General features: G+C 44.4%; 1 protein-coding gene across 3 annotated transcripts in view; it reads left to right on the top strand.

Annotated features, from left to right (window-relative positions):
* The window catches only part of DISP3 (dispatched RND transporter family member 3), a 355,755-nt gene that overhangs the window by 45,480 nt on the left and 289,445 nt on the right, over window positions 1-20,830 (top strand). The gene's annotated exons all lie outside the window — the stretch shown is intronic.

Below are 20,830 nucleotides of genomic sequence, written 5' to 3'. Positions count from 1 at the left end.
TCTAGGCATTCTAATATCCTGGCTAGACCTCCACTCTGGCAACAATCTGAGGTGCCCCCGTTGGCATCCCTATATCTTTGCTAGAGCCCTCTCTAGCACCAATCTGTGCTCTCTGTGTTGGCATCCTGATAGCCTGGTTAGATCCCTCCCTGGCGCTGAACTAAACTCTCCTTGTTGGCCTCCATATAATCTGGATGAACCACCTCTCTTCCACCAACCTTATATACCCATATGATGTCATGTTATGTTATTGTGATTTATACCACACACCACTGCCATTTTCATGGTCTCCAGGTGCTCTGACAGATCTGAAAAGGAAGGAGGATTAGGAAGGCTTAGTTAGTGGGACAGAGAGGGAAAAGCACAGGAGTACCTTGATGTGCTTTTGGTAGCTCCAGTTCAGAAAAAACGGTCTCTGTGTGCTGGTTGTTTTTAGTTGGTAGAGGTTATGTACTGTTTGTTGTATGAGTGTGTATACAGTGATTTGTGTGTGATTGGCTTAGTTTCCTGTTGGGTGTTTTGGAGTGTGTGTAGTTTGCAGTGTGTTCAGGCATTTTCCTCTGAGGTGGAGGGATCAGTGTGATTTGTGCAGTGTTTGAGGATGAGGATGCAGAGTATTAGAGCGTTTTTAGTATGGTTAGCAGGTAGTCGGCTGTGTCCTTTTTTACGTGGTCATGTTGATCCGTCAAGTTAATATTATTCTATGGTGATTTGCGGTAGAATGCTTTATTTATTTGGGTTGACCTGTTTCCGCTCATCAGGTTTCAATTGTTTTTGGTGTTTCTATTGTGATGTGTAGGCAGTTTCTCTTCAATGATGTTTCCTATTTAGCCCAGCGAGTTAAAGAGCCATGTTTCTAGCAATTTTCAGAACTTTATGTACTCTTCTGTTGTTCATATTTCCTTCAGGATCGAGTTCCAAAGTTTTGCCACGATGCAGGAAAACGCTGTTCCACCAAATCGTTCCTTTGAATATTGTTTAGGTTGAAGGCGATTGTCGTTGCTGGACCTTAATGTCCGGTTTGGTTTGTAGATTGAAATGTTTCCGTGTATGAATTCTGCTCCTTGGCCATGGGCTGCTCTATGTGTTATGTAACGTGTTTTGAAGGAAATTCATTTTTTAACTGGTAGGGTTCTTAGTGTTGGTGTGATGTGTTCCCTTTTAGTGAGTCTTGCTGCTGTATTCTGTATTCATTGCAGTTTTTTGGTAAGGTAGTCTGGCATTCTGAAATAGATGCTGTTGGAGTAATCTATTCTAGACATGACGAGAGAGATGACGGTGAGTGTTCTATGTGAGAAGGCGAAAAAGGATAGTATCCTCTTGATTGTGAGTAGGTGGAAGAAGCACTTTTTTATTACTGCGTTGACTTGCGGTTCAAGTGTAAGTCATTGTCCATTGATATTCTAAGATTTGTAACCACTTTGGATGGTTACAGTCGGCTTCCCATTTCAGTAGGCCATGGAATGTGTTGTTGCTTCATTGGGTTGTTGGGCACGATCATGCTTTCGGTTTTGTACGAGTTGAGTTTATCGCTGTTGTTACTCATCCAATGGTTTATTTTTGTGAGGCGGTTAATAAGGGTTGGATCTTGTTCTCTGCTAGTGTTGATTTTGTAGATGATTTGTATGTCATCTGCGTAGTTGTAGCAAGTGAGCCTGTGCCTTTTGATGAGGTTGATGAGAGGGATCCTGTAAATGTTGAATAGCAGTGGTGAGCGCTGTGGTACTCCACAGTTTGTTGTGCGCGGTGTTGAGCTGAAGGGGGTTAGCCATATTGTTTGTATTCTTTCTGCCATGAAGGATTCTAGCCAGAGTAACGCTATTTTGCGGATTCCTATCTTCAAGTCTTTTGATGAGTTTTTTGTGGTGGACTGTCGAAAGCTGCTGATAGATCAAGTACTATTAATGCTGATTTGACATTGAAGTCTGTATTGGATTTTAGATCTTCCCATATCAAGAGTAATGCTGTTTCCATTCCTCTCATGGGTCTGAAGCCGACTTGTGCCTGGTCTAGTATCCAATTGTTTTCTACATGTTCCAGGATTTGTTCATAGATCAATAGCTTTCTAAGAAATCTGCAGGGTATGGGATTTTGGAAATTGGCCAGTAGTTTGTTAGATCTTCATTGTTTCCTGATGGGTCTTTAAGGAGTGGCTTGAATGGTTGAAGAGGTTGAGCAAATATTCTGCAGGTGTTTCTTGGGTGAGGATAGTCTTGTATATGTCTGATAGGCTGGGGTCTGCTGGAGAGTCGGCTCTGTTGCTCTTGTTCACTAGGCGGTTGAATCTTTCTGTCGCAATTGGCGCGTAGTTGTTTAGTCTTGTAGATGGTTCCTGCATTGACTTGTTCGGGACATGGTTGATGGTTTTGGGCATGCTATTAATGACTTGCTGGCTGTTTGTGATTTTGTTTTTGAAGTGGTCTGCAAGGGCATTGCATAGCTTTTGTGAGGGTGTGTTGTTTCATGCTGTTGGAGTTTCATATCTCGATGGTCATGTTGAACATCACTTTCTATGTGTTGCTTGAGTATTTCGGCTTTGCATAGGCATATCTTTTTTTATTTGTCTTTGGTATGGAATTTATTTCTGTTTATCGTAGTTTTTCCTCCATTCTTGTTCCAGTTCCTGTTGGTTTTCTTCAGAGCACTGAGGTGGGGTGTGAACCATCTCGCAGTTGTGTTCTTTGGTGAGGGTGAATGTTTTTTTCAGTGCAATGTCATCTAGTGTTTTTGTGATCCATTTCTGGATTGTCTCAGTTCTTTCTTCAATGTTGGCTGAGTCTAAGATAGTGATTGATGGTTTTGTGGCTTCCAATCTGGTGTTTAGGTCAGCAATGTTTATGGATTTGCAGTTTCATTTTTTTAATTGGAGGATTTCTTTGGGAGTTATCTAGAATTTGTGCTGGTGAGTGGATCATGAAGGGTATTGTGAGATGGTCGCTCCAGTGGATTTGCATTGGTGGTGCAGATATGGCGAGGGCTTTTACAAAAGATTGCATCTAGGATGTGGCCTGCTGTGTGTATCACTCCCTTCACCAGTTGTTCTAGACACATCGTTGCTAGCTGATGTTTTATTCTTCATACCATATTTTGAAATCTCTCAGTATGATCAGATGATCATGTTTTATGGCGATGTTGGTGATGGCATCCATATGTGTGTGCATGAAAGTAGGGTTGTATGTCAGTGGTCTGTAGATGAGTAGGAATTATAGATTGTTTGGTGGTCTAAGGCTAAGTGTAGAAGAATTGATTCACAGTTTGGGATGTTTAGTGGTGATGCTGTTGTATTATTTAGATGGTCATTGTATGCAACAGTAAGACTTCGTCCTTTCTTTCCTTCTTGGCTGGCTTGTTTCAATTTGAAGTTGTTGGGGATTGTATGTTATTTCCTTGAAGCTTTCAGTTAATTAGGTTTCGGCAAGGAATAGTATGTCTGTCTCTCCATTGCTTAGCAGGTCGTACATCTCTCATGTGAGTTTTGACATTGATCTGGCGTTGACTAGGTTGCAGTGTATCTTTTTGTTTTCTGGGTTTTGTTTGTCCTTTGACTGTGGTGTTTGTGATTTGGGTTGATATTGATTTGGGTTTACATCAGATTGTGCCCTGGGTTTTGTTGTTTCTTTTTCTTCATTGAGTAGGTCAAGAAGATTGCATTTTGGGTTGATATTTTCTTCTGGGTCGTCTGTCTGCTCGCATTGATGACTCTTTGTGTCTCGACAATTTTTTGTGAGGAAAGGTGTGTTGCAGTCATTTTGTTCAGGTTTGTTTCTGTGGATGTGAAGTCTTTCTGTTGTGTTTCCGGCATTCCTCCTTATGTGCTTACAATGCTTGTAATTGGTTGTGCGGGTGGGTGGTAAGTTGATAGGTAGCACGATAAGTAGAGTGATGTTGGTCTTGTTCCAGCAGAGGGTCTCTTTTCCAGTGGGCGTTTAGGTGCGCTATTTCTTGGTGGTGGTTAGCTTACAGGTGTAGTGATGGTTGGCCTTGTTCCATTTGATTTGTTCTGTAGTGGTTATTTCTTGTGTGTCAGTCTTTCCTGGTAAGATGCATTTTGTGGTGTGTGGTGCTTGTTGCTTGGGGGCAAGGGTTTCCTGTTTGATTGCGTTTTTTCAATCAGGTAGGTTGTTTGGGTTTTTCCTGGTGGGTTCTCTGCTTGGCCACATGGTTTTTCTCTTTGCTTGGGCTATGTTTGTCTATGCTATTCCAGCATGATATTAAAGGGCAAGTTATCCCAGTGGTCGGATTGTCCCAGAGACTAGACTATTTCAGGCATCAAAATCTCCAACCCTTATCCATGATCCAAACCTTAACCCAGGGGCAAAACCTTATCCCATGTACAAAATCTTATCCCACGAGCAAAACCTTATCCCAGGGGCAACCCCTTATCCCAGGGGCAAAACCTTACCTTTGGAGTGGGTCCTATCCCAGGGGCAGGGGCTATCTCAGGGGCAGAACCTATCCCAGAGGCAGGGCTGTTTCGGTGGCAGAACTATCCATGTTGCAGAACTGTCCCAGTGGTAGAATATCCTGGGTTCGAGTTTATTTTACGTGGATACTGCCTAAGGTGAAACACTATCCATGGGGTTGAACTTTCTCAGGAGCAGTTGTTGTGCTTGGAGCCAGTGAGGGGGAGGTTTTACAGTGCCAGGGTCTCCAAGTGGTAAATGCTCTCTGTGTTAGGGCCTCCTGGTCGTGGGAACGCAACAATGGTGCCTTGTATTGGTGAATGGGTCAATGGCCCAGTTGTTAAGGGCCTTGCAGAGGTGTAAGGTTCAAAGTGGTGAAATCCTCTCTGTGGTGGATGTATCCCAGTCTCAGAGTCTTGAAGTAATTGGAAACACCAGCTTCACAATGGTTAGGTTTGAGGCGGGAGGTTGAAGGTAGCCAAAGTCAGCAGTTGAAGATTTCAGAGTGTTCGATTCCAAAAGGCTGGGTTGTGGTGTGGCGAGGCTTAAGAGGTGGCAAACTCTAAGAGATGTGCTGAAGAGGGTGGTGAAATCTCACGTGATGACAGATCTGTGTGGCCGTTTCCCTCTGTGGCACAATTAAGAGTGAGCTTTACTTTACAGTGGCACAGTTAGAGGAGATGGAGCTTGCTTTGGCAAAATTGTAAGTGAGGGGCAGAGGATCATAGTGGCAGAATGTGGGTGAGGCAAGATGCAAGATTGGTAAGGGCCTTAGGCAAAGTTCAGCGTGAGGCCACTCAGAGCGGTTAGGTTCAGAGTGAACAGGGTCTTACAGTAGCAACATTCTGAATGAGAAGTCACAGTAGTAAGGTAGGAAGTGGCAATCCTACAGTGGCAGCACACCATTAGAGAGCTCTTGGGTGCTGAGTTCAGAGTGACGTGTCTATCAGTGTAAAGATTTAAGTCAGCAACTTGTCACTACTAAGTACAAAGGTGACAGAGCTTCGCTGCGCTATAAATCAGAGTGATAAAGTGGTGGAATAAGAGTTAGGAGGTTTGCCACCGTTAGGTCCAGTATGATATAATCTGGTGGTGTCGTTTTAAGTTTAGAGTGACAGACTCTCATAGTGCCAAGATTCAAAGTGGCAGAATCAAAATTTGCGAATTCACAGTAGCCAAGTTCAGTGTGACAAACTCCCACAGTTCCAAAAGTCAAAGTGTCAGATTCAATGTTAGAGAATTCACAATAACAAAGTTCAGAGTGACAAACTCCCACAGTTCCAAAAGTCAAAGTGTCAGATTCAATGTTAGAGAATTCACATTAACAAAGTGCAGAGTGACAGACTCTCACATTGCCAGAATTCTAATTGGCAGATTCAATATTAGAGAATTTACAGTAATCAAGTTAGAGGGACAGACTCTCGCTCACAGGGCCACATTCCAAATTAGAGAATTCACAGTAACAACGTTCATGCTGACAGACTCTCACAGTGATAACATTCAAAGTGGCCAGTTCACAGTTCTAATGTTCATAGGGACAGACTCTTACAGTGCCAAATTCATAATTAGAGAATTCACAGTAACAAAGGTCAGAATAAGAGACTTTCACAGTGCCAGAAATCGAAGTGGCCAACTCAAAATTAGAGAATTCACAGCAGTTGGTACCCTGATGCTGACGAGACCACCTGAACTACCCCAGTGTTGGCAACCCTATATCCTGGCTGGCCACGTTGTCTGAAAACAATCTTAGCCATCCATATTGCTTCTGTATAACCTTGCTAGAGCCCGCTCTGGCACCAGTCTTTGCTCCTCATGTTGGCAGAAATATATCCTGGCTAGACCCCTCTCTCTGACACCAATCTAATCTTCCTATTTTGGTCTCCATGTAATCTGCCTGGCCTTGCTCTCTGGCATCAATCTGCACTAACCTTTTTGGCATCCCGAGATCATGGTTAGAAACCCTCTCTGTCACCAATATGAGCTACCAGTGTTGGAATCTCTAAATGCTGACTGGGTGACAGCTCGGACACGAACTTTGTCAATTTGAAATAGCCTCTACAAACTATCCCACAGCTTCTGTGCCTTAAGCTGAATGTTGCCATGTTCTTCTGCTGGTTTATGATGATCTTATATGTAAGACCACCCCTCCATCCTATACTTTGGTAAGGGCCAGCAGACCCTATACTTCAAGAACATCTTGCCAATCACTGACCATGCGACATAAACCTAATTCTCCCCCATTGGAGCTCTCCATCCCATGCTCTGGCCTAGCTTCCCTGCAAGATTTGAACTTTTTAATCCCATACATACATACATACATTTATGATGTATAGCTCATTGTTGTAGACTGAAAGTCACACCACTGCCTCTTTTACCCCTCTACCCAGGAATATTTTTGTTCCAACTATTGGTTTACACAGAACGTGTAGTAAAAGACTTGATTTTGGAAATGGAAAATACACATGCCATAAGCCACAGAAAAAAACAGAAAAAGTATGTAATTAACATATGACAACATTCCTTAAATGAAGTTGATGTCAACATTTCCAGCAGGAATTCATCACTATGTCATTATAGCAAAGCAAAATAAGGCAGGATCTTCTTAAGTTGGAAGATAGTGTATTATCTTCTATTTTCTATGCACATATATAAAGCAGTAAATCTGTTAGTTTGTTCCTTATACAATTCCACACTGTTTCACCAATCTGCACCACATTTTGCATAGTTACCTGTTAGGACCCTCCGAACATTACTTGCTACATGAAAATTGGACACCCCACACCTTTCTCTGGATTTGAGCCCCTTCACACATGAGATGATTTCATGAAATTGGCAAAACATCAATGTGGTCGTAGAAGGACTGGACAGTGCTCATTTTAAGCATCTCAGTGCGTGGAACAAAGCTTGAAGGAAACCATGTTTCAAGGCCCTAAGATGCACTGTATCCAATATATATGCGCCGAGCCAGGGTGAAGCGACAGGTGGGGAGAGTGCAAAGAAGGTCCTAGTACACTGCAGCACGCCAACGCTCGCCAGCCCTCTAGGTCTGCTCAGCGGTATGTCAGCCAGCCACACGTATCCATTCTCAGTGCAGCTCACTTCTGAGTGCAAAGCACATCAAATGATAAGCGACTCGGAACAGCGACCTACAGGATCATTCATTTTCAACAACTGATGACTGTGTTATCATGTCTGCCTACAGGGTCTGTGCGGTGTATGGGTATATTTTGCTAGTTTGTCTTATGAATTGTGTTCAGATCTTTCTTTTTCCAGAGACTCAAAATGAAACCTATGATGGAAACCTGCCTGGTGCTTATTTTTGCAAAGTCTGTATCAATCCTCCATTTTGGGGCTCAGCGGCCACGCCGTCAACAGAAAACTGAATTTTAATCTCCTTTCCTCACTGGTTGGCTAAGCAGACCGATAACATTGTTATGCCACTTCCAATCCTTATTCACTAGGGGCTTAAGTAGTTAAGTAGACGTCACGGGTCGTCCCATTCTCTACCTCTATGGGATAGGATAGGAAATCATTGAAGCAACGACGGGGAAAGGTTTAGATTGACTAAATAGCCAGATCATTACAAATAATAATATTACTAGTTATATAGCGACACGAGTCAAAATTCTTCCTGTGTATTTGTTCTGTGTATGTGCCATTGTGATAGGTGTTTTTACTCCGTTTTTCATGGTTCTGGATTTACCGACCACTGAAGGATGAAAGGAAGAGCCTGCACCGTCGGGATTTGAATGTGGTTCCCTGAAAGCGGATCACGGGTGTCTGATGTGAGCACCTCACTTGCTGAGCTGACTATGCCTTCAGTCTCAATGTCAGGATATGCACATGATCAAGACACCCCCATATGCAGCTGCTACGAATGCTCCTGCAGTACTGCTCATGTACCAAGGCTAACTTTGTGAAATAAGATAAGGTTCCATGAAATAGAACCATAGAGTGATGGCGGACAGGATTTGAATGAATCATAACCACTGGCATTGAACTGAACAACCCTCCAAACCAGCGTTTTTCAGGCTGACATGCCATTACAGAAGGGGAAGTACAGTTTAAAATGCTAGGTCACATCCCTTGAGCACAAGACCCCACGTATGCCTGTTTTGCCCTCATTGGGCATCATCATTGACGAGTATCCTTAGGTCTTTGGGCAGTTCAGGCTCTGCACCCGTGTCTTGGCATACCCGTCTCGTGAAGGCTGAGAACAGTCCTGGCTGCAGTCTTTATAGGTAGCATGGTGTAACTTGTCCCATGCCCAAAGTGCACTTTGTTCATTACATCTCATTGGTATTAGCTAATTTCAGGGCTAAAGTCGAGGGTACACGCGGGGGGATGGAGTCCACCCACTTTATTCAGAGAGTGTACTCAGTCCCCGAGCTAAAATGAGAAACCCTGAATGATCTCTTTGAATTTATGAATGAAAGTTGACTTCAGGGAGTAAACCACAGTCGTGCGGTTTGTAGGCTGGACACTTCACCACTGCATCACATAACCTGATGAAAAATAACAAACAACTAAAGGTGAAATGTCGCATTTTGGTACTGCAAGTCCAGGGAAAACATTTGTATTGGTTCTTAGAGTTTAAAACATGCACACCTTTTAATGTCTTCACAAACACTAGTAGAGGAAAATATCCTGTCTTGGTTTTGTGTTTGTGCTGATTTTATGAAAGGCAAATGCCATTCGTCCTGTCAATTTGGGTGGTTATGCAAAGCCAATTTAATTAAATGTGAATATTTCACCTTGATATGCTCATTTGTGGCAACGATGCATCCGATTGCGTTTGTTGATGAGTCCCACTACTTGAATTTTTAGGACTTGACCCCTGGATAATTTGTAGTGTGTCCCAGGAAACCCAATTTCGGCTGCCTTAATTTTAGATGTGTCAGAGGGATCAATGATAGTACCTCCCTTCCCATGTTTATTATCAAAAACCAACTGACCCACTATAGAGGTACACACATTGCCAGACCGTTTCGCCTACTTTGGTTCCCCTCTAGTTTTCCCTCAATTTCCCAATGTACCCACAGAACACAGTGGCCAGGGATGTCATTTCACCAAAATGCCAGGGGTAGCGGAAGTGACATCACATGACGCTTGACCTCTGATGACATCACAGGAAGTGATGTCATTTGACCCCATCTCAAAGTGTTATCGCGGGAAGCGATGGAACACAACCTTTCACCCCTTGACAAAACAGGAAGTAGCATCACATAGCATTGTTCTTAAGTACACTGGGAAAAATATGGTTATATCACTATAATGTGATATCCATTTCAGACAAGAATGGATCTCCATATGCGTCGTTAAGATCAGTGTGTATAGGCCCATATTCTCCAAATTACTGTGAATGCAAGCAGACATCCATGGGCAAATGATAGTGATGTGTTATTATATAGCACTTACGCTCAAGCGCTTTATATAGAACAAATATACATACAACATCACCCAACCTGTGTTGGTACTCATTTATCGACCTCAGAAGGATGAAAGGCTGAGTTGAGGTGTTTAAGAACAGACTAAATCAGTGACGCACCCCCTGAAGTGTGCCTGAAATAAACCTTGAATGAGTCTAGCAATGATTGTATAGAATTCCAGAAAGACACATTATTTGGTATTCCTATTCTAACTTAGAAGGAGATACAGCCACTCCAGAAGCAAATAACCACGTGGTGCTAGCCAAAGGCCCGGAGCTTGCATTAAATGTTTTTCTTAAAGACTTTTTTCGTACATTTTATTTTAGGGGTATCAAGAGAGATCACATGGGTAGCAAGTAAGACTTCAGGGGTCGCAGTTATGACCCCTGGAGCCCCATAAATGACGTCCCTGACAGTGGCTGGTAACACCTCTAGCCTGTGCACTGCTCCCCAAAACCCAGCAGCACATAACTATAGCAGAGACAGATAAAAATAACACAAATGACGACAGCATCAAGATCAGCACGTTCTAACTGCGTCATAGACCAGTCCACCCGGCTCCCTCTCTGCTACTCAAGCTCAGTGAAGAACCACAGAGCATTTTGCTTATCACGTTATCTTTTTATTCCGGGCTTCATGGAACTGTTTACACCCCTTAGGGATTACTTTCGGTTGTCTGTTCCCTCTTCTGCTTGTTTCGTTGCCTTTTGCTTTTGCCAGCTTCTTTTGATGTGCTTCCTCTTCTTGCCATCTTTTTTAGCTTTGGCTATTAGGTCTGGCTAAAGGGCCAGCTATGAGCGTAAATTATTGTTTTCGAGTACTCCCAGGATAGAAATGACATATGAGCAGGGACACACCCAAAGCCATGTTAATCCCTATCCCACCCAGAACACATCCTCCTGGGATCTCTTTGAGCTAGCTCTCGTAAGCAGTAACATCAAACCTTGGCCTGCCTGTGTTATTTCTAAGCAGTCTGCTGCGAGTTAATGGCTTAATTGCTGCAACAGACGTAATACTGATATAATACAAATGTCTCTACTAATTGTGCTTTCAGTCACTTGATGCATATATTTTCCTTGTAATGAAGTGCTTTCTGACAACAAGCACTGCCAAAGGTGTTAGATAGCCATCTGCCAGCACAGCTAACATAAACCCAGATAAACAAGCCATGTTCCAGCTGTTCACATCCTATGACCAAGTAATAGCGTTATGGGAGTGCCTGGCAAGTGACTGTCTCCTGCCTATGAAAAAGCCAAAACTATTGGCTTTTCCAATGCCTGTTCCTTTTCCTCGCAGCTGCAGCATGGACACAGACAAGTAGGTAAAACACCACTGTAGTGAGTTTAGAGAGAAAAGCAAGGGATTACAGCAGTAGAACGACATTTTCTAAAGGATATCAGAAGTCCTGGAGGTGGACCACTTGGTATTGAAACTATGTGAATGCAAAGGAAGCTATAGGGCAGTAGAGCTGGGTCATGTTGAGTACTTACTCCTGTTAAAAGTTTGTTTTGTTTGCAAGTAACGAGGCTTAGTCTATGGAGCCAGATCTGAGAAGTCTGCAAGCATCGCTTCATGTACAAGTCAATAGGAGGGTAATTCTGGCTACGGTTTAGCAGAGCACTCTGCCTCTTCATGCCTCCTGCCTGCTATTCACCATCTTGTCTCAGTAATATTATACGTTTTCATGATGCCAACCTATGAGATCCACCCATCGGCTCAATACAGCCAAAGAACCTCATATTGACTACGATTCTTTGGACCCTTTTGTTGGTGATTGCCCCCACTCTCTCTCTCCAGTGAGGAATGTTCCCTTTCCGGTGCACGCTCGGTTCTCCATCCCTTACCTACTTAGCAGCGTGCACCCCTTATTATTTGCCATGCTTGGGTGGCAGCGTGAAGGAAGAGTTCAAAAGAGTGATGGATAAGGACATGGAGTCCTAGTCAGGTGCTTCATTGTTTTGTGTCACTCACAGGACACTTCTGCAGACATATGCAGCCCAGACCCCTCCCCTTCTCTTATTTCTGCCCCTCCAGCCACCAGCTATTTGTATTTATTTGACTTATGAAGCACCTTTCACCAAAGTTAGGGTGCCCTTTCCAAGCCTCAGCATTAAAACTAGAGGGTTGGCAGAGTCTCCTGCAAGAGGCAACACATGGAAGAACCCCTCCTGGACCCCAAGGTCTAATTCACTGGACATTGCATTGCCAACCCTGATCAGCTACTCCCAGGCAGACATAGTCAGTGGCACCTTCTAATGTTCTCAGCATACGGGCGTCTACGGAAAGTGCAAGTTATGGACCCCCCACGGATTCCCAGTGCTGCTCGATGATCAGGGGACCTTATTCACAAATGTAGCCTTCTCTTAAGAAAGGACAAGCCGGTCAATGTACTGAAAAGCAGCTGCGATGTGATCAATATGTAAATGACGGGGGGGGCGTCACAGAACAATTAACTATTCATTCGCCTCCAGTACCCCTGTGGGAGCAGGGAAACCAAATTTGCAAGCCCGATTTTAAAGGACCTACTCTGCTAAACTATAAGAGTTGTAAATATTAATTTCAACCCCTAACATAGTGGTAGAAACGTGTAAGGAGCAGTGGCAGCTCATGTTGGTGCTGTCACTGAGCAGCAGCAAATGCACAGAAGGATCAGAATGACTGTTCGTTGCATTGCACGTCCCTTTACACCTGTCAGGAACAGGCGTTGGGGAATGACTCGGCATGGCCACTTAGTTGTGTGTGCATTGTGTTTCTAAATATTGGATGCACCCATGAATCTGAGGGAAAGCCCTCTGTCTAGTTTTACGCCCACAGATCAGGTGATGCTTCTGGCAAGTTCAGTTCTTGTAAATGGACAATGATGCGCCGTCGCTCACACCTGAAACCATAGACTAGTGCCTGGGGCTCTGAGCCCTGGGGCTATTAGCACTTATGTTCAGATGACTGGGATGGCTTTGTTTCACTGGCAATGTACTATGCCCTTAAATCAGGTGAGGAAGCTGGCGAGGCAAGCTCTGCTAAGTGTCAACGATCAGCGGTCGCCTAATGCTCAAACCGTACACTACACCTGGAATACTCAGCTATCCGCTGCACCTAAAAATGTCAGACAGGCACAGCACTAACAGCATGGCCTGGTTTCGATTCTGGACCTTTCAGGTTCAATGAGTACCCAGCCACGTATCTAGGATGTATTCGTAATTACAACAGAACAGAACTGGATGTAACTGCTCATCGAGAAGGTGTTAGCCTATCAGCAATTGCCTGCTCAAGTAGAGACAGGGATGGCAACTGTAGATTTGCAATGGCTTGGCCCATAAAGCACCCAGACTGTTACCACTAGAATGGCTACTATCCTTCACTCCCCCTGCCATGCCTCGACCTAAACATACCGCACTCCAAAGCAAAGGGAAGCTAATAACTTGGTAGAGCAGGTTTGGGATGCAGCCAAACTCAACGTTGATGATATTGTTAAACCAGGGAGAGATACGGCCATGCTTGGCGAAACAGAACTGAGTCCACACCAGACTGTGGAGTTCCTGGAGAACTAAAGCTCCAAACCCCCATAATAGGGAGCAAATGTTATCTTGGCAGGTACAGCACAGTAATCAGGAACAGGGGAATTCTCCCAACTGCACCGATACTCACACATACCTACCGATATGCTGACTTTCTCCCCTGCCTGAAAGAACAATAGAATGTGGCTATGCCCCATGATTAACTTCAGCCTAGATGCACACATAATTATAGACAACCATGCACCCCTCAGTAATTCTTAGAACACAGCTATAGCCCATGGAAAAATCAGCCTAGCTGCTCACATAATGTCATATACAAATACCACCTCTGCTTGAATGCAGCTACCCAAGACAATTCGGACTAGCTAAATACATTCTACTGGTCTCACACAGCCTCCACACTACTCATAGCATTAGAATGCAGCTATCCACCACAACATTTCGGTCTAGCTGCACACATATTGAGTGCACACATGCACCACTTGCCACCCTATTTTTCCACTGACCTAGACTATGGTCCCAGAGGGCTTTCAACCCACAGCGTGTTAAGATCATACCAATGGTGAAAGGTGCTATACAAATCCCCAATAACATAACAGTAGCAGAGGATGGAGGGTCTATCTGAAAGTGTGTATCTATGATGAAGGCAGCGTGCCCTTTCTGACTGTCCTTCTTCCTTTGGTGCAGTGCTGGGTTTCCGTCCTTCACTCTTGGCCAAAAAGGCATATAATGATTTTGGCCCATAATTGCCTTGCCTAGCACTTCAGTTCCCAAATATATCAAAAATGTTATTGCAGCAATATACATTTTTAACTCATGTGTTAGTGTCATATATTTAGTAGGTACAGGGCATGTGATGCATATTGTAGAACTATTTATGTGTAATGTAGAATTATCCAATGGTGGAATAGTATAAGGACACCGCCCAATTTGCTGTAAAGTGCCTTAACCCCTGCAGGCACCAATGCAAGTTCTGGATTAGAAACATAGAAGTAAAAGAGCAGGGTGGCATGCATGGGTGCTTACCTTCATTTATTATGAGGCTTAAAAGTGCACTTCTGTGGTCCGAAGGCATCTTTATGTGCGTGTTAAAACAAAGAGCAGGCATAAAATCTGCAAAGCGTCCATTTTGTCCAAAGTACCAAATCAGGCAGTACTGCATTTGTGTTAGGGTTTTGACCATATGCATGGTGGGCGTGCACTCAACTGGGCTTTTTGATATTTTTTAAAGAAATTGAATGATGGGAGATCAACCTCAGAAGATGTGTGGGGCTAAACCGCACACATTTTCTTATGCTCGCCGCACAACAAATATATAGTCAAGTGAACTCTGGGGGGACACAGCCTACAGGCGCAGTCCTCCCTGTCACATTTATTTGGACTGTGACAGCCAGGAGTACATGAAAAGGTGGGGGCCAACACCCTCCTCCTGCCATGGCCAGCCTAATTAAATATCAAAGGTTCCATGGATCTGCCCTGCCCATTATAGTTCTGTGTGGTGGCAGCACATACTGATGAGAGTTATTGAAGCAGGCCTGCAAATAGGCCTAGTCACAGAACTAACAAAGTGCAGGAAACCCCAACACCTCTTTGATATGCAATGTGTCCTCTTGAAGCTAGCTTCCTCCACTCTGTATGAAGGGCAGTGAATGGCATGTCTGGGACAACTGAGAAGTATGTGATTTGATTGAGATCGAAAGTCTGTTCTCGCCACAAACTTCAAGGCAGACCTGCTCTTTGATCAGGAGCCACAGAGAGCTCAATTAATCAGAGAGACACTTTGATTGACAACAGACAGGAATATGGGTGTGGCTTAGTAGTACATGTTGTCAACCCTTACCTTTCCTGTTGCAAAGTACTCTGGTTATGACTTTACGCATAACAGAAGATTGTTGGTGGGGACCAGGGATTGGTTCGTTAAGGTAGGCTTAGCCTGCACCAATCACTAGGGAACATTTGGCTTTAAAAGAGGGCTGAGCCCCTCTTTTGGCAGATCATCCGACGACTTTCAAAGGAGTAAGAAGGACTCAGATGGACCCTGGCTGAAGGTACAGTCTACCTTACAGCTTCCGCCAGTGAAGGAGGGCCAGGATTTCCAAGAGGGAAGCAAGATCCCTTCCCTACACCTCTCCCAGGGAACAGAGGGACATACTGACCTCAGAGGACCCGTTCAGCAGCTCCAGAAATGGTACCCAGCCAGCACACAGCATGCCCTGCTAGGTTCTGCCAGCAGGCTTCCTAGGTGGGAAGTGCCAGAGAGTCTCTGACCAAAGGACAAGGCTGTTGCCTGCAGACACTCTAATCAGCTTTTGGCCATCCGCCTTAAAGGACGACACATGCCCATTGAAGAAGCTAGAAGGAGTGCCACAAGAAGCATCAACCAGCGTCCATCTTTTAAGGACATTTTCGAGGAAGTCGAGCCCTCGAAACATGACCGGCTGCCCCACTGAATGTTGTCACGCTGCAGTCAATAAAGCCCTCCGAAAGGCCTCGACAGTGTTCCAGATCCACCAACCAGCACAGAAACAATGATTCTTGACACTGAGCCGCTGTGTAGGCCAGCCTGCAGCCATCTGTCCAGACTCACTTGCTGAATTACCTGCCACCTGATACCCGCAGCTGTCTCCCATCTTGAGCTCTGTCGCAGGAGCTGCAAAGCATCCTGGAACTGACTTGACACTGTCAAGCATCACGATTATCTCAAGCACCAGGTACCTTGTGGTTCTGTCCCCCATGTCCTTCTACAAAGGCCCCAAGTGACATTTACAACCCCTTGCTCCCTTGGTGCTGAAACCATATAACCTTGAACAGTTAAGACTGATGGCTTTATTGACTACCCTCCTGTCAGTATCCAGTGTGCATCCCTTTCCTTCATGAAACTGTCTGACCTCTGTGTTCCTTTACAGGGTGGATTGTATTTTGTAGTGTGCTAGAACTGTCTGTTGTAATAATAATAAATGTATATATTTGTTTACAACCTTGACTGTACAGTTCCTTTTATCATTGGGTAATAATTGTATTTTCGCTGTGTTGCAAGTAACCAACGATCCACAACAATGTCGAGATAAGCCTGCCGCTCCGTCCATGTTACCAAAATTGGACAAGGTGTTTTATAATTGACTTGTTTTTTCAATCTGATCGGATCCCTTCTGGTGTACTAGAGGTGTGGGGCTGATTGATGGTTTAGAAACTGATATTCATCCTTGGACCACTGGTGCCCCGGAAGTTGATGTGTCACAGCTCCATCAGGCAAGTAGAAGAATAGGCGAACTTTGCCAACTTTTCTTTGTGACAGATATTTTGCCCACCCCAATTAGGCAGTATTACAGCTCCCCTCTGCGGAGGGAGGAGTTTACAGCAAGAACACAGATAGTGTATGTGAGTTTTGGTCAGGGACGGAAGGATGGGATAGGGCAGATTCTGGGAGGGGATAGGACCATCTCTCAAAAGTAAGGCTGAAGAAGAGGGATGTGGAGGAAATAAGGATGGGCTGACCTATACTATGCAGAGGTCGCCCTCGAGTCAATTTAATCATTGTTGCTTTTCCCCTCCGAGCGGTCCTATCCCTAAAGTGTCCCGAAGGGGGTGCTGTGCCTAAGGATTGGAGGGCAGCGCGTGCACGGGCAGGGTCACTTTGGGGTCCTCTTCAAGGGAAAAGATTGAATCTGGCAGTAGATGAGACTGCCCGCCCCATGCCCAGGGGCATCTCTAGGTAGCGGCCTGGGGAGAGGTGGGGCACTGGCTGCAATTTCATAATGCCTGCCCTGCCTCCCTCCCCACCTCGCCCTGGGGCCACCCCTGCATTCAGCAGGAGGGAGCCCAGTGCTGGGCCGTTGCAGCATGCAGGAACTGTGAGAAGCATCACATTGGGGTGAGTTCTCTACTTGTGCACTGCAGTTGGCTGAAAGGTGTGCCCATTGCAGTTAATGTAAGCTGCAGCTTGTCATTTCCACCACAATACCCCCTGCCAGAAACCTTCCTCGTTTGACTAGTTCTTTGGCTTTATGTTGGTGTGTAATGTATAATAGCTGCAACGGCAGAACTGGGGAGTAGGGTTGGTCTATATCGGACAGACAGGCTGGATGACCCTGATGCGCAGATTCTTATCCACAGCCGTCTTTATTGCTTTATTTTACCTGGCCCCTTGTCTTGTGCATGCCAAAATACTATACATGCTGATCTTACTTTGGCCTCGAATGTCCTGTATCTAGCTAAAATAGTGGATATTATATCACATTGTTATACCTAGCGCTTCATGTCTCTTCCTCCTGCGTCTAAGTGCTGTGACAATAGGTGCTATTGCTGGAAGGTGCTCGATTTCTCAACCTGAAAAGGACTCAAGGGCTGATTGTTCCTTGATAAAATGGAAACTTAGAAAGAGCAGTCTGTCACATGTCAGAGTTTAGGGTTAACTCGCTGAGCTACCCTCTCCCACTACAGTATGTTTGATCAACTGTGAAAATGAAAATAATGATTTACTAGGATATCTACCCACCACTCTCTCCTGTCCCATCCAGTCCTTTTCCCACACAAAATAGAATATTAATATTATCACGTTAGAAGAAGTGTGCCATGAAATATTACTCCAGCTTCTAAACACTGTAATGATATGTGGTCTATTAATTACAATGGAACCTCCATGGTCAAGGCATTATCAAAAGACGCCATTGTGCACAGTTAAGGTGAAACAGCCTGTAAGATAGCTCAGCTGGTTAGGTGCTTGCTGCTGATATCTATGGTTGAACTGGTGGTCACATCTTCACATCCTGGGAAGCCCAGACCAGACCAGACTTTCGTTTTTCTGAAGTCAAAAGACTATTAATTTAGATTCGGTAAGAGCACATGCCTATAGAAGTGCCTTGCTGAAAGTGCTATATAACTAGCAGATCATTATTTTACGGTAAATCTTGGCATCAACAAAATCCAAGGAAAGGCTTCGAATGTCATAGTCTTAAATTAGCGTCCCTTAAAGTGGGACTGCAGTGACTCTTACTAAGCTTCAGACATGCCTGTATAAAAATAACATCCAATCGTGTTTTTGTTTCCTTGAGATATGCACGAACCACATTTTATAACTGCATGTCTGAAGGTGAATGAGACTAGTCTATGCATGACTGAGTGATTATAGTGCTATTCCACACGTTTCTGGGAACATATATATATAATATATATATTAAGGTGGCAATAGCCGCCCTATAGTTATGGTGACTCGGACTCCCACAGGAACCCCTCAAAATTCTATTGTTAATAACAATTGATTCGAGCAACGGACTTGACCAAAATTCCGGAATTGAATAGAGATTTGTGGGCCTCCACAGACTGCAAAGTTTCATAAAGGTATGTTAAAAAATAAGAGGGTTATTAAGAAGACAAAAATATTTTTTCTCCCAAAGTTTTGGCCTACTTCCCATTCATTTTCCAATAGTCAAACAAGGTCAATGGTTGCCAAAGCACACAGCCCAAACCGCTGGACGGATTTGGACCAGGTCTGAAACAACTTGGGTACGAAGCATAGACTTGTGGGCCTCATTCCGAGATTGGTGGTAGTCATGGCGCTATTTGCGCCATGACTGCCACCAATAACGGGTCTGGCACCAGTGTAGTTCAATGGGGACTTACCGATGTAGTCCGACCCTGGCGGGACCGGTAAATCCCCATTGAACATGCCATTCCCCATTCCCATTTGAGCCCCCATAGGGCTCAATGGGAATGGGGAGGGCGCTAATAACGGGCTTGCCACTTGCAAGCCCGCTATTAGCACCCTGGTCCCTTAGCGGGACCCGTAAGGGACGTGTGGTCAGAACACACGTTCCTTACGGTCCCCGCCAAGGGACCTTGGAATAGGGCGGTAAGGGATTACCGGCACCGGTCTGCGTACCGGTGCCCGGTATCCCTTACCGCCCATCTTGTAATGACCTCCCATGTGTGGTTTGGGGTTATTCTGTGCACTAGTTACTTAAATATTTTACTGAGAAGGGGGGGGCTCTTCTCAAAATGGATAGTTATATCTCCCATGGTGCATTGCAGGATCATGGTTTTCAGAAATTAAAAAGCCACCATCTTATTTTTTTCTCGATGCAAGAGATATTCGAGGTTATAGCCGAGGATATGGGAACATTAAATGCAGGAAAAATGCTATTTGCAGGTCAAAAAACATGCAAATGCCATCCAGCTAGAGGGCACCAAGTGAAATGTGGGAGTTGGAGGGGGACTAGGGACTGAGTTTGCAACACAAAGCTTTCTGTAGCCTCAGCTATTGCCGACATCTCAAAACCAACTGAGTCACCGAAACAGTGTGTGTTGTGAGGGGAAAGGGAGAGGGCAGGTGAGGTGAGGAGTCCATCTGAGGGGTGGGGGAAGCTGGTACAGATGAGGGGGCACTTGGTGCGGGGCTGGGGAGCAATAAAGCATTTATTTTTTCAGCCTTTTTTCCAAATTCGCAGTTATTTTCGAAGCTATGGAGGACAACTGACAGCCGAGAGCATGTGTAGTTCAGTACCCACAGTTACAGTTGTTTTTCTAAAAGATATTTTTACAGCTATAGTGACGTCAGGGGTGAAAAATCACTGGTTGTGGCCAGGTCTCCAATCCATGCAGTAACCAGGACAGACCCTTCTTAGCTTCAAAGTGAGGAAGAGGCCAGGCACCTCAGGGCATGCTGACCGATAAATGAGCCAATGTTACAAGACAACTTAGAGAAACGGGCTGGTCCTTTCCTTGCTTTGAAGCTAAGCAGGATCAGTCCTGGTTACTGCATGGATGGGTGACCGATTGGGCATCCAAATTATTTCTTTTTTTAAACCATGCTACTGTCAGTCCTTGAAAGTTTTGCACTCAGAGACCATTTTCTGCCTTTAGCTGAATTGCATTCTGGTATTTGTAGTCTCCGAGTCAATAATAAAAACAAAATAGATATGTTTACAGCAACAGGGAATTTCTCATCCCTGCAGTTACAATGCTATTTTGTCTTGCACACTTATGTCTTAGGAGTAGGTCTATTGAACTACATTTGTATTTTTCACCTTAAGATATATGTTCACTTACTGTGCATATATGCATGTGTGCCAGCTTTTGATTTTCACTATGGTGGCAAAAGTACTAGGGCATGTGTTATTTTTGTAGCAGCTCCTTTCTTTCCATTTTACATGCTGCTTAAATGTAGTTAGTTGGGGTTGTGTGATGTGTCACAACAGTCACCAAGAGACTGGCCATATAACAAGGGGCTTGTAACATGCTGCTTAACCAAAGTTTGGGAACCTCTGCATATAATTTAATTGCACAGGGTTTAACTAAAATCATTGTGAGTTCTCAAAGTCTGCAATCTTTATACATAATAAAAAAATAAATAGTTTTACAGCTACAGTGACATCGGGGTGAAAAATCACTGGTGACCTGGGTGTCCCATCCATGCAGTAACCAGGACCGACCCTACTTAGCTTCAATACAAGAAATGGCCAGCCCCTTCAGGTTATGGTGCGTAATA

Source organism: Ambystoma mexicanum, chromosome 8 (genome assembly GCF_040938575.1).
Source record: "Ambystoma mexicanum isolate Mex_15411 chromosome 8, UKY_AmexF1_1, whole genome shotgun sequence".
In the NCBI taxonomy this organism is placed as follows: domain Eukaryota; kingdom Metazoa; phylum Chordata; class Amphibia; order Caudata; family Ambystomatidae; genus Ambystoma; species Ambystoma mexicanum.
Note: the sequence above shows the minus strand (reverse complement) of the source record. Positions and strands in the feature narration are given on the sequence as shown.